The sequence below is a fragment of the Ictidomys tridecemlineatus genome, chromosome 7 (assembly GCF_052094955.1).
Source record: "Ictidomys tridecemlineatus isolate mIctTri1 chromosome 7, mIctTri1.hap1, whole genome shotgun sequence".
Taxonomy (NCBI): domain Eukaryota; kingdom Metazoa; phylum Chordata; class Mammalia; order Rodentia; family Sciuridae; genus Ictidomys; species Ictidomys tridecemlineatus.
In genome coordinates, this window is record NC_135483.1 from 169,992,064 (window position 1) to 170,003,037 (window position 10,974).

General features: G+C 41.8%; 1 protein-coding gene across 13 annotated transcripts in view; it reads right to left on the reverse strand.

The window, feature by feature from the left end:
- Ino80d (INO80 complex subunit D) overlaps nt 1-10,571 on the reverse strand; it is a 70,537-nt gene extending 59,966 nt beyond the window's left edge. For 5 of the 13 annotated variants that reach the window (XM_021733119.3, XM_078017895.1, XM_040294782.2 and 2 more), the window contains exons 1-2: nt 9,440-9,607; nt 3,164-3,266 (exon numbers count right to left, since the gene is read on the reverse strand). The gene's annotated coding sequence lies outside the window, so the exon portion shown is untranslated. Of the gene's footprint in view, nt 1-3,163; nt 3,267-7,335; nt 7,402-9,439; nt 9,608-9,701; nt 9,840-10,149 lie in introns of those variants that run through there. The other 8 variants (XM_040294783.2, XM_078017892.1, XM_078017888.1 and 5 more) reach the window with 4 other exon arrangements.
- Between the last annotated feature and the right edge of the window lie 403 nt (nt 10,572-10,974).

Below are 10,974 nucleotides of genomic sequence, written 5' to 3' on the forward strand. Positions count from 1 at the left end.
TTGGGGAACCTTTATTCAGAGCTCTAGACACCTCAGGTTCCTCTACTCTCACCAAGCTTATAAACAGAATGTTCCATCTGCCCATATAAATGGTCCTCTTCCCTCTTTATCTTCTACTTAGTGCTCCCTCCTATGGTCAACCCTGGTATAATCCTTAAGAAGACAGACCCCACAAAGCTCAACCAGAAACATGAGTTAGTTACATGTTCTTCTGAGGTCTATTTCCCCGTTTCTACATTCATCAAGTCCTACTTTGCCTGTTGACTTCTGTCCTAGAAAATAAACTCCTAAAAAAACCAACAGTTTTCTGTGCATCATTATATTCCTCGGTCTACCCTGGTACCCAGAAGTTAGTAGATGTTCAATAAGTACATGCTGAATGAAGAGATTTTGTAAAAGTAATTCTTAATTCCAGATTATGTATTCAAAGTTCACAACATTCACCCACTTATCATTAAATAATTCTTAAAAACCAGTAAATTGAGCCAGAAGCAATGGTGCCTGCCTGTAGTTCCAGTGACTCAGGAGGCTGAGGCAGGAGGATCACAAGTTGGGAGGTAGCCTTAGCAACTTAGCAAGATCCTATCTCAAAATAAAACGAATGGAAAAGCCTTTCTACTGTCATGTATAACTGATTAGAACTCATACATTTTTTTAAAAAAGTAAAAAATAAGTGAATAAATAATACAAAGGGCTGGGGATGTGGCTCTGTGATGAAGCACACCTGGGTTCAATGCCCAGAACCAAAAACAAAAATCAAAAAACCTCTACTAAATTGGTACTTTTGTCTACAGAATTATTTCTAGGAGCCAGTCAGATATCATGACAAAGTCAGTATACACTAAAAGTTATAAAATGTTTTTAATATTGCAGAATGTGTATGAAGTAACATGTTTCATCAAATAGATGTCATATAATTTGCTACTCAATATTTATTCAAAAAGTAATGTTGAAAATGTAAAAACTCATTAAAAGTCTACCTATTCAACTCCTTTCCAACTCTAAGAATTCATTAGTCCATTCAACTGCCCTCTTTTAGTATTTACCCACAAAATGTGAAAGTTTTCACTAATCACCCCAACCTTCCTTTTTTTTCTTGGTACTGGAAATTAAACTCAGAATGCTGTGCAACTGAGCTATATCCCCAGCCCTTTTTATTTTGAGACAGGGTCTTGCTAAGTTGCCCAGATTGGCCTTAAAAGTTGGGATCCTCCTGCCTCAGCCTCCAGAGTCACTGGAATTACAGGCAAGTGTCACTGTGCCTAGTTTACCTATACTTCTATGCCACTCATAAACATATTTAAAGCTGGACACCGCAGCGCATACTTGTAATCCCAGTGGCTCTGGGAGGATGAGACAGGAGAATTTAAAGCCAGCCTCAGCAAAAGCAAGGCGCTAAGCAACTCAGTGAGACCCTATCTCTAAATAAAATACAAAATAGGGCTGGGGATGTGGCTCAGGGGTTGAGTGCCTCTGAGTTCAATCCTCAGTACCAAATAAAAAAAAAAAAAAACTTAAAAATATATATATTTAATTTCAACATCTTATAAACAATTTCTCCTTAATTTTTACATGTAGCTGTGATTAATTTTTCCTCATTTCTTTTGATGTCCGATAAAATGGCCATTTTATAGCATTCTTTGTATCTTCCTTTTGAATAGTCAACTGTCCAGCCTGCACAGCTGGAGTTCACAATCACCTCACTCCTTGATACTCACTATAATAAACAAAGGAAACAAAAAATAAATAAGGTCCACATAATCAAACATGTATAGGTCCTAAGATTTAAATACTATCACATTTTCTGGGCTCAGTGGTAGAGTGCTTGCCTAGCTGTGGGAGACTGGTTGGATCTCCAACACTGCAAAAAACAAAAAATAAAAAGAGGGATAAAACAGCTTTAACTTTTAACACATGATGATAATCACTTAAAATAGGAAGAAAATCTTAACCAGACAAAATTTATTAACAGCTTTAGCAGCTATCACCTTCAGCTGTGGAGACAACTAGCTTAGAATTTAAAAGACCTATGTTCCCTTAAAAAGAAAATGCAGGTAAGTAAGAACTTTAAAGCAACAGCAACATATACATTCATCTATTACCAAAATGCAGAAATGACTATTACTGAAAATAGATGAGATTCAGGTCTCAGAAAGAATATTCCACAGCAAATACATCCACGTACACTAGAATTCAGAAACAGTAAATATGTTAAGATGAAGAATCTTTCTCCAAAAAATCCTTCTTGATACTATATATTGAGTTTAATTGTAAAATAAAACAGTTCATTTTCATAGTTTCTTTCTTCTTGCAGATACAGAGAAAAAGATATTAGCAGGGAGAGAGGAAGATAAGCTTTCAGCACAAGCAGCCAATGGCTTTTTCAGTCTTCCAATAACAACCACAAAACAATTTGACAAAACGTGAACATTATTCTCTTTGGGACTACTGCTGGGTCACCGCCATGCGGACTCCCTGTGTGTCATTATTGTTCTTTTGAGTCTCCTGTTTCAGAAGCATGTTCATTTCACTGCCACAGCATTTATCTCTAGTTGCCACCTATAATTTTATATTCTACCACCTTTTAAGGAGCATTAACCTAAAAACATATCTTACGATTTTTTTCAAACTAACATGAATCAAAATCCTGAGATGTTAACTTCCCAAAATATTTAATGAAGATGGAAAGGCTATTTACTTATCCCCAAAGGAGTAGCTATTGTTAAAATCACATTTAGAGTCTCATACTTAAAAGTCTTAAGGTTTTTCCTTCATGTTAAGACTTTTTAAATTGAGTTTCAATTCAACTTGACAGAACACAAAATGTAACTGTAGCTAAACAGACAACTATATTTAAAAAAAAAAACAAACAAACAAACAAAAAAAAACGAACATTCTCATGTCAATGTGAAAAGGAGTAAAATTTGACTGAGGAATGATGAAAACCTACCAGCTCATGTGACTAAAAGAGGAAAAAAGAAATCAGTGAGAAAACTGCCTACTGCCCAAAACTTAAAGCAATAATCAGTATAATTAAAGTTTAAATTAGAATTACTTAAAAATAAATGTTTGCCAGATGTCTATGTGCCAAAGACTGTTCTTGCATTGTACATATAAGCTTGCATTATGAATTTAAAATTAAAATAATTTCAATAGCCTTTACCTGATTTATTAGAAAGGTAAGGATAGTTTATGCAGCAGTAGAGATCACTCATTGGCTCTGGTAGGAATCAGTGATGGGGCTCAAATCTGGTAAATTCTCTCATCTGAAAAGGAAGATTATAATTGTATATACCTCATTCAGTTGCTCAGAATTAAATTAGGTACTTCACAAACTGTGCTTAGCATGGTACCCAGTACATAGTAATCACTTAGTGTTAACTACTATTAGAAGCAGTAAGTAGAAACTTATTAGTATTATCATTTTAATCTAGAATCTGCAGGACTAAAATGCCCTCTCCAGCTGCTAGTGGTTTTCTGAATAGTAGTGTATAATTCTCCACTAATTCAGGCCCTCCCACCGTATTTGGGCTAGACTTACAGAATCCACCAAGAGTTCTTTCCTATATTCCATATTAGAAATCTAATATAAAAATATTTTCTATGTCTCAAAATTAAAAAATAAAAATAATAAGGGCTAAGAATGTAGCTCAGTGACAGAAAGATTGCCTAGCATGGACAGGTCCTGGTTCAATTCTCACTACTGCAAAAAATTAAAAATATTCTCTATAGAGTCTTTTTAATATTTATTTATTTACTTTAGTTTTAGGTAGACACAATATCTTCATTTTATTTTTATGTGGTGCTGAGGATTGAACCCAGTGCCTCACACATACTAGGCGAGTGCTCTTCCTCTGAATCACAACCACAGCCCCTCTATAGAGTCTTTACATACTAATAATTTTGTGATGGGAAATACTAGCAGAATGAGCAGGGTTTGATTTGGTTAAACATGTATTAGCTCTCGTCAATAATCCTTTACAACAAATGTTTTCTGAGTTCTACTATTGTCATAGTCACTATTGTTGCAGAAACCCCACAAGAGGGACAAGAAAGAAGAAAAACTAAGTTGTAGCTATACTCTTCAAAGTTCTTTTGTTCTAAGAATCTGAACCGAATGGCCTCTTTGTTACTAAATTCCACATACACTTTTCCATCTCTGGCTTATGTGACCTCTCTACAGCATGACACTGTTGGCCACTTTCTCTTTCTTGAAAAATCTCTCCTTCCTGACTGCTCAGTCAGTGGCTTCCTTTCTCTGGGCCCCACACTTATAGGCCAATGTTCCCCAAGGTTCTTCTGATCTCATCTTAAAGGGGTGCAAGAAGAAATGCCTACAGGGGCCACAGGAGTGGGCCAGGAACAGCCTTCACAGAAGTTTGCTCATCCAAAGGCACTGACTCAAGCCAGTTCCAACAAGTTGTTGCAATTAAAAAAAAAAAAAAAATTAGACCTAATGTTTTCAGATCTTCCAAATTTTCAAGATTAAAAACTTAAAACTTTTCCATAAAATCTTCCAATATTTTCATGTCAGCAGCTCACTGAAACTTGTATGCATACAAGAGGGATAACAGTTACCCAGCAATTTTATAAATCCACTTCCTCATCAATGAAATTGCAGTAATTAAGTCACACATAAACATAAAAAGTCTAAATCAAAGAAAACATCCCTATAGGCTTTTATTATCATTTGACTCCATATCTACCAAGACTAGAGGTTACTACCCAGATTTCCAACCAAATGTACAAAACTGTCCAAGTGCATTTTCCTTTCCTTAAGAACCAGTGACCACATCAATCTATTTCTGATCTGCTTTTACCTTTTCAGCATCTATGAAGATGATGCCCACGTTCACATGTGGCCAACCTCTGGAACCCACTTACCTTCTGCACCTGCCTCTGCTACCTCCTCTCCATCTCTCTGCCACCTTAATTCTGGCCAGCTTCACTCTTTTCTCAGTAGCTGCCTCACTGTTCTAATTCCAATCATGCTCTCCTCTATGCCACTCTTTATACAACCTGAGTCCTCCAGATTGTAAATCACTTCTTTGGTCAAAGGCCTTTGGGGTTAGCTTTATAAATTTATAAGAAATCTGAACTTCTTTGTGTAACATACAAACTCCTGAAGTCCTGGCCAGGCTGACCCCTCCTCTCACCGTTTACTCCCCCACTCCCCCTACTCCAGGGCCACACAGAACCACAATTTGCAACACAGAATGCTCCTTTGTCCCTAGGCATTTATTCATACCAGCAGGTCCTACCTCCTTGAATACCTAACTCCTCCCATTCCCTTGGAAAAGAAATCTCTGCAAAGCCCTCACTTTAAGGCCTGCCCCCAGGCCAGAGGAGAAAAATAGGTTTCCTCAATACTGGCTTAGTTTTCTTCCAGAGTAGACTAAAAACTCCTCAAGGGCAGAGCTACCACAAGGAAGCTAATCTGGTAGATGAATGAACCAGCAGTGACTTCACCAGTTCCTGTCATCTCTTCAGGCAACACTCTTTAAAGTGAGCCCACCAAGGCCCCAAACAGTACTCAGGCCTTCAAGGCCATGCAGGTCACTTCAAATCTTCCAGGAGGCCAAGAATCAAACAAACCTACCTCCTCCTTTGCCAGTGGGTACATTTATCACTCCTTTACATTTGCCAACTAGAAAGAATTGGGTAGCAGAGGCTAGGCTGACTGCAAGCTGCTGGAACTGTCCATGTGTATACTGCACAATTTTTTACTGGCACAAGAATATGTACTTGGCCCAAGAAATTAACTATAATATTCTTTCTGTAGTCAAATACTTATTAGTATTATTAACATATATTGAGTCAAAACTCTAATTCACACAAGAATATAAAAAATCTTTAGAGGAAAATATTACATGAAGTTTATCCACTAGGAACTACTTTAAAGGACTGATGTGTAAATCCTCATTTTTTACAGCAACCCTATGAAGTAAACACTATATTGCCCCCTTTCATGGATGAAGAAACTGAGATAGTAATTTTAATTACCCAATTTCACACAGCTAGGATTCAAGACCAATGTGACTCTAGAGTCCAATCTTCTAACCAACACAAAACCTCACAATTACTGTTACGTTTAACAGCCTATGCTTACGTGGATGTATATACATGCATATACTCAAAGAAAACACACTTAAAATGTTAACAGTAGATGGGCTGCGGATGTAGCTCAGTGGTAAGAGCACTTGCCCACACACGTCCCTGAGTGTGATCCCAGTACTCAAAAATAACAACAACAATGGTTATCCCCTGAGTGGGATGAATAGTAATTCTCCAAACACAGAATAAGAATGTATTATTTTTAATTACAGAAAATAAGTAAACAAATAAAATAAATAGTATTTAGATGGTGCTACCAGAAAGGTAAAGTGGGCTAGGGAGATCAATCTTCCATCAGTAACTACTCTGGGGCCAAGCACATGGCTATTTCACTTACTGCTTAAGTCAAATAAATTTATTTCCATTTTCAGATAAAGAAACCAAAGACTATGTAACCTGCCAAGTGAAAGACCTGGGATCAGAACCCAAAAGCCCAGTTCAAACATGTCAGACTACAAGATGCCATGATACAATAAAATTTCCCCCAAAACCAATCTTAAAAACAAATCACAAGCTGGGCGCGGTGGCACACACCTGTAATCCCAGTGACAAGAGGATCAAAAGTTCAAAGCCAACCTCAGCAACTTAGTGAGGCCCCATCTCAAAAATAAAATGGGCTAGGGATATGGCTGAGTGGTAGTGCACTCCTGGGTTCAGTCCCTGGTACCAAAACAACAACAGATCATATTTTTTGAAGGAATAAAAACCAAGTAGTCAGGCTGGGCATATTAGCTCAGTTGGTAGAGTGCTTGCCTTGTATGCACAAGGCCCTGGGTTTGATCCCCAGCACCTCCCCCCCCCAAAAAAAAAGTAGTCTTATCACCTTAAGTGCAAGGAAAGGGAAAAAAAACCTAAAATTTTAACTTTTTTTTTTTTTTTTTAAACCAAGATTCTCAAAAGATCCAGAGCATTGTCTAAAATCAACTTTTATAGTCAGGGCCTCTGTGACAAACTCACACCTTATATAGTGGGAAGGAGACTATTTGCCAAACACAACTGTATTAGCATAAGTTAAGTGGACTTCAATGTGACTCCATTGTATTTACACAGGAGTATCTGTTCTGGAGATAATTCTAGTTTCCAAGACAGCCTCCTCTATTATCCTACCTTTTTACAAGTTACCAGGTATGGGGGTTGGGGGGGTTCATGTCTGGGAATATTGCTCTTTAGCTGTATTCAGATATAAATAGCCTTTTGTTATCTATAACCACTGGTCCAAACCTGGGTAGTGAGAGCTGCTGGCCCTGGGAGATCATCTCAGGTAAAAATGAATGGATCAGCAATTTTCTGAAATGACATTTTAAGTTTTGAGTACTCAGAACTTTTAAAATCCATCTAAACTAAAATCTTCATTCTTCTAAAAATAGCAGCAAACATAATTAGCTGGGGAAAAAAACATCTGGGATGGAATAGACAATGGGTTTATAAAATCTGAGGAAAGAAAATTTGATTACTTCATACATATAAATTAAACACCAATTTTTAAAACAAAACATTTACCAGTGAAAAGGTATATTCCCTTTGCAATTTAAAGCTAATCCAATATTTGCCCTGAAAGTCTGTATTAATTTCAAATAAAATGTAACTTTTAAAAATGTCAAACCTACCATTCCTACAGGAATAAAGTAGCCCATGAGGTGATTAGATTAGGGAATTAATATGCATTTGGGACAAGTGGGAAAAAGTACCAAAGTTTTGGTATTTGTACAAACAGTTTTTGAAAGCTTAGGAATATGAAAAAACATCAAATTGTGAGGCAACAAGAGAATTTCTTTCAAACTTTAAAAATGTTCCTTCACAGAAGGATTTTTCCCCCCACCAGTATGCTTTAAAAGTAAAGTCAAACTATAATAAACGTAATGATTTTTGGAACACATTTATATGAAAATGTCCAAGTTAATAAGAAATTTCAACTGATCAACAGAGTTAAAACAACCATTAAATCTAATTTACATTTTGGTATGAAACCTATACAGTCTTCAGTATCAAGACTTTCTTAAGCACAATGCTAAATGGTTGGTTATCTATCATTGTGGAGAATGAGTTTTACTTCAGGCAGACAAAAGGAAAAGACAGACTTGTAAGAATCACAAGGAGTCTCAGGTGCCTGACAGAAGTCAGCTCTGAGCAAGTCATGGGTTATATCCATTGCTCTCCAAATTACTTTTTACTGTTGGTAGGGCTTGAGTGGTCAGAACGTGGAATACCTCTGCTAGCAATCTCCAACCTGCTGCCAAGCAAGACACACACAAAAAACACACTGCCCCAAGCTCACAAAAAAAAAAAAAAAAAAAGGTGGGGGGAGGGGGGGACAAACAGAAAGGAAAAATAACGTTTCCAAACGTGCCCACATTGGGGGCTGGGGAGGAGGGTGTCAGGAACCATTAACATTTCAACATCAACTCTAAAGAACAACCAGAAGGAGGTTAAGAGTAGCCACAGGAAACTTCCTATCCCTGAAAAGTGGGAAATCTAGAATTGGAAACTTCAGTTTACTACATTCAAAAAACAAAAAATAAAAACCTCTCAGAAACTCACGACGACTAAATTGAATCCGTTTAAACAAAAAACAAAAACAAAAAATAACAACAATAAAAACTCCAGAGGGCTCTTCCACAGACCCTTCTAAGATGTGGCAGTAACAAGTTTTCCTTAAAACTTGCATTTCTCTGATTCCAGAGTGCCATGTAAGAATAGTGCATAAATCAATCAGTTATCAGAATCAATAAACTACGGATCTTAAACTGTAGGAAGACCTTGTTTCAGGAGCTGCCCTGCCCACCTCCCCCTCCTCCCCGCAGTCTTGAAAGCTTCCAAGAGTCCTGAGAACCAGGGACCCTTAGTTCTATTCCGGGGTTGGTTTACCCGACAGTGACCAAATAGGAGGGCTGCTCCTGCATCTGGGGGCTGCTCCAGAAATCCTGCCTGGTCCTGCCCCTCACGCTGCCTGTCTCGCTGCTCCCCACATTTCCCTCTGCCGCAGCTGACCAGAAAAGGGGATTTTGGACCCAAAGGAGTCCGGGACGAAGGAAAAGGGTGGTAAACCTGATAATAAACCCAGTTCGGGGGGTAAGGGCTAAATACGGAGATGGGCAGAGACTGTCCAGAAGAAACACCACCTGAATCTCCCTCCCTTCCCACCCCTAAAAAAACACGGTCACTAACTAATAACGCTAAGAAAAATCCCTTGAAAACTTTTCCAAACCGGAAGAGAAGGCCTTTCCCCCAGCCTAAGGGCTCTTGGGGAACAGGCTGGAGTTTGCAGCCCGACGGGGCTCGCTGGGAGTGGGGTGGGGCGCGGGCCAGGGGTGCAGGGGCGGAGTACCTTCAATGGACAGGAACTGGCAAAGAGTTTCAAAATAGCCGAGTGCTCTCCCCACGCCCCCGGGGGTCCCGGGCGGTAGGTCCAGGGCTCCCCGAAGAGAGGGCAGACCCCAATTCGGGCCTAAAAGGAAACTTTCCGGGCCGCGGCTGCACCTGACTTCTCACCGCCCCTCCACCCCACCCCACGCCCGCCAGGCCGCCCGCCCCGCCCCGGCCTGCCGCCCGGAGCGCGAAGGAGGGGGATAAATAAATTCAACTGTTACCGGAATCCGGGGGGCGTCTGTGAGACACCCAGGGGGAAGGGGGGCCGGCGCCCATTCTCCACTCCTAGGCCTTGACGCCCCTGACGCCCCTGTCCCGTCAGTCCGGGCCTGCCGCCCCGCGGGCGAGCCTCGGGACCGGCGCCGGATTTCGCCCCGCAGCGCCGCCGTCCCGCCTGGAGGCCCCGGGGGACCCGAGGGGGCGCGTGCAGGCCCGGGGTGCGGGGGCAGGGCGCGGCTGCCGCGGGGCCCGCCGGCCCGAGGCCTACCCGGCTCCCCCCCCTCCCGCCGCACACCCCCACCCCGGCCCTCACAGGCCTCGCCACCCGGCCGGCTCCCGCCCCGGCCAGACCCCCGCCCGCCCGTCCGCCAGCCTTCGGTCGCCGCCGGCGGGCGCCCCTGAGGCCCGTAGGCCCCCGGCCCCCGCCACCCCAGCGCCGGCCCCACTCACCCTTTCATTCTCCGCCCCGGGCCTGGCGTGGGCCGGCAAATCCCCGGCCTCACGTAAGCGCGCTCGCCGCCCGCCCTGCCTGCGCGGCCCAGCCCGCCGCCCTACGGGAGCCCGGGGATGTGGGCCGGGCCTGGGGCCGCCTCTGCTTACCTTTCAGCTGCTTTTTTTTTTTTTTTTTTTTTTTTTTTCCTCCTTCCCCCCTTTTCCCTCGGCTGGGCTGACAGATCAGAGTGAGAGGCGCTGGCAATGGACTAGGAAGCTCGGCTGCCGCTGCTACTGCTCCCCCCTGGGCTTCAGTGAGAGCCTTTCCCTGTCAAGCAAGAGGGGTGAGGATCATATTTTTATTTTGGAAAGTAAAAAGTGCTCCCAGGGTCGGTGATTATTAAGGGGAAATCCCTGAATATACTCTCCAGCCAAGAAGGCAGGGCTGCCGGGGCTGCACAAGAAGAGGCAGCAGCCTCCTACAGCACCACTACAGGCACTGCGAGGACATAACACCAGAGTGGCTCCTCTGCCCTCCGAAACGACAACTTTCCTACCATCTTGGAGGCAGAGCAAAGGGGGGCCAGGGGGAAAAGTGCACTCGCTCCCCGATAAAGTACACATTTCTACTTCTCACCTCTGGAAAAAAGTCCACACCGGCCGTCGACACCAGCGCCTGGGGGAGAAAGCAGGGAAGAAATTGAGGGTTCATGAGAAACGTGCATTTGCTCCAGGGGGGAAAATGTTTCTGCATCTTCTGATGGGAAGAAATCTTTACAACCACAGGTTTTCCGGTGATTATTGTTTTCTCTTTTCTATCTTAATTTTTTTCCATGTTAGTGA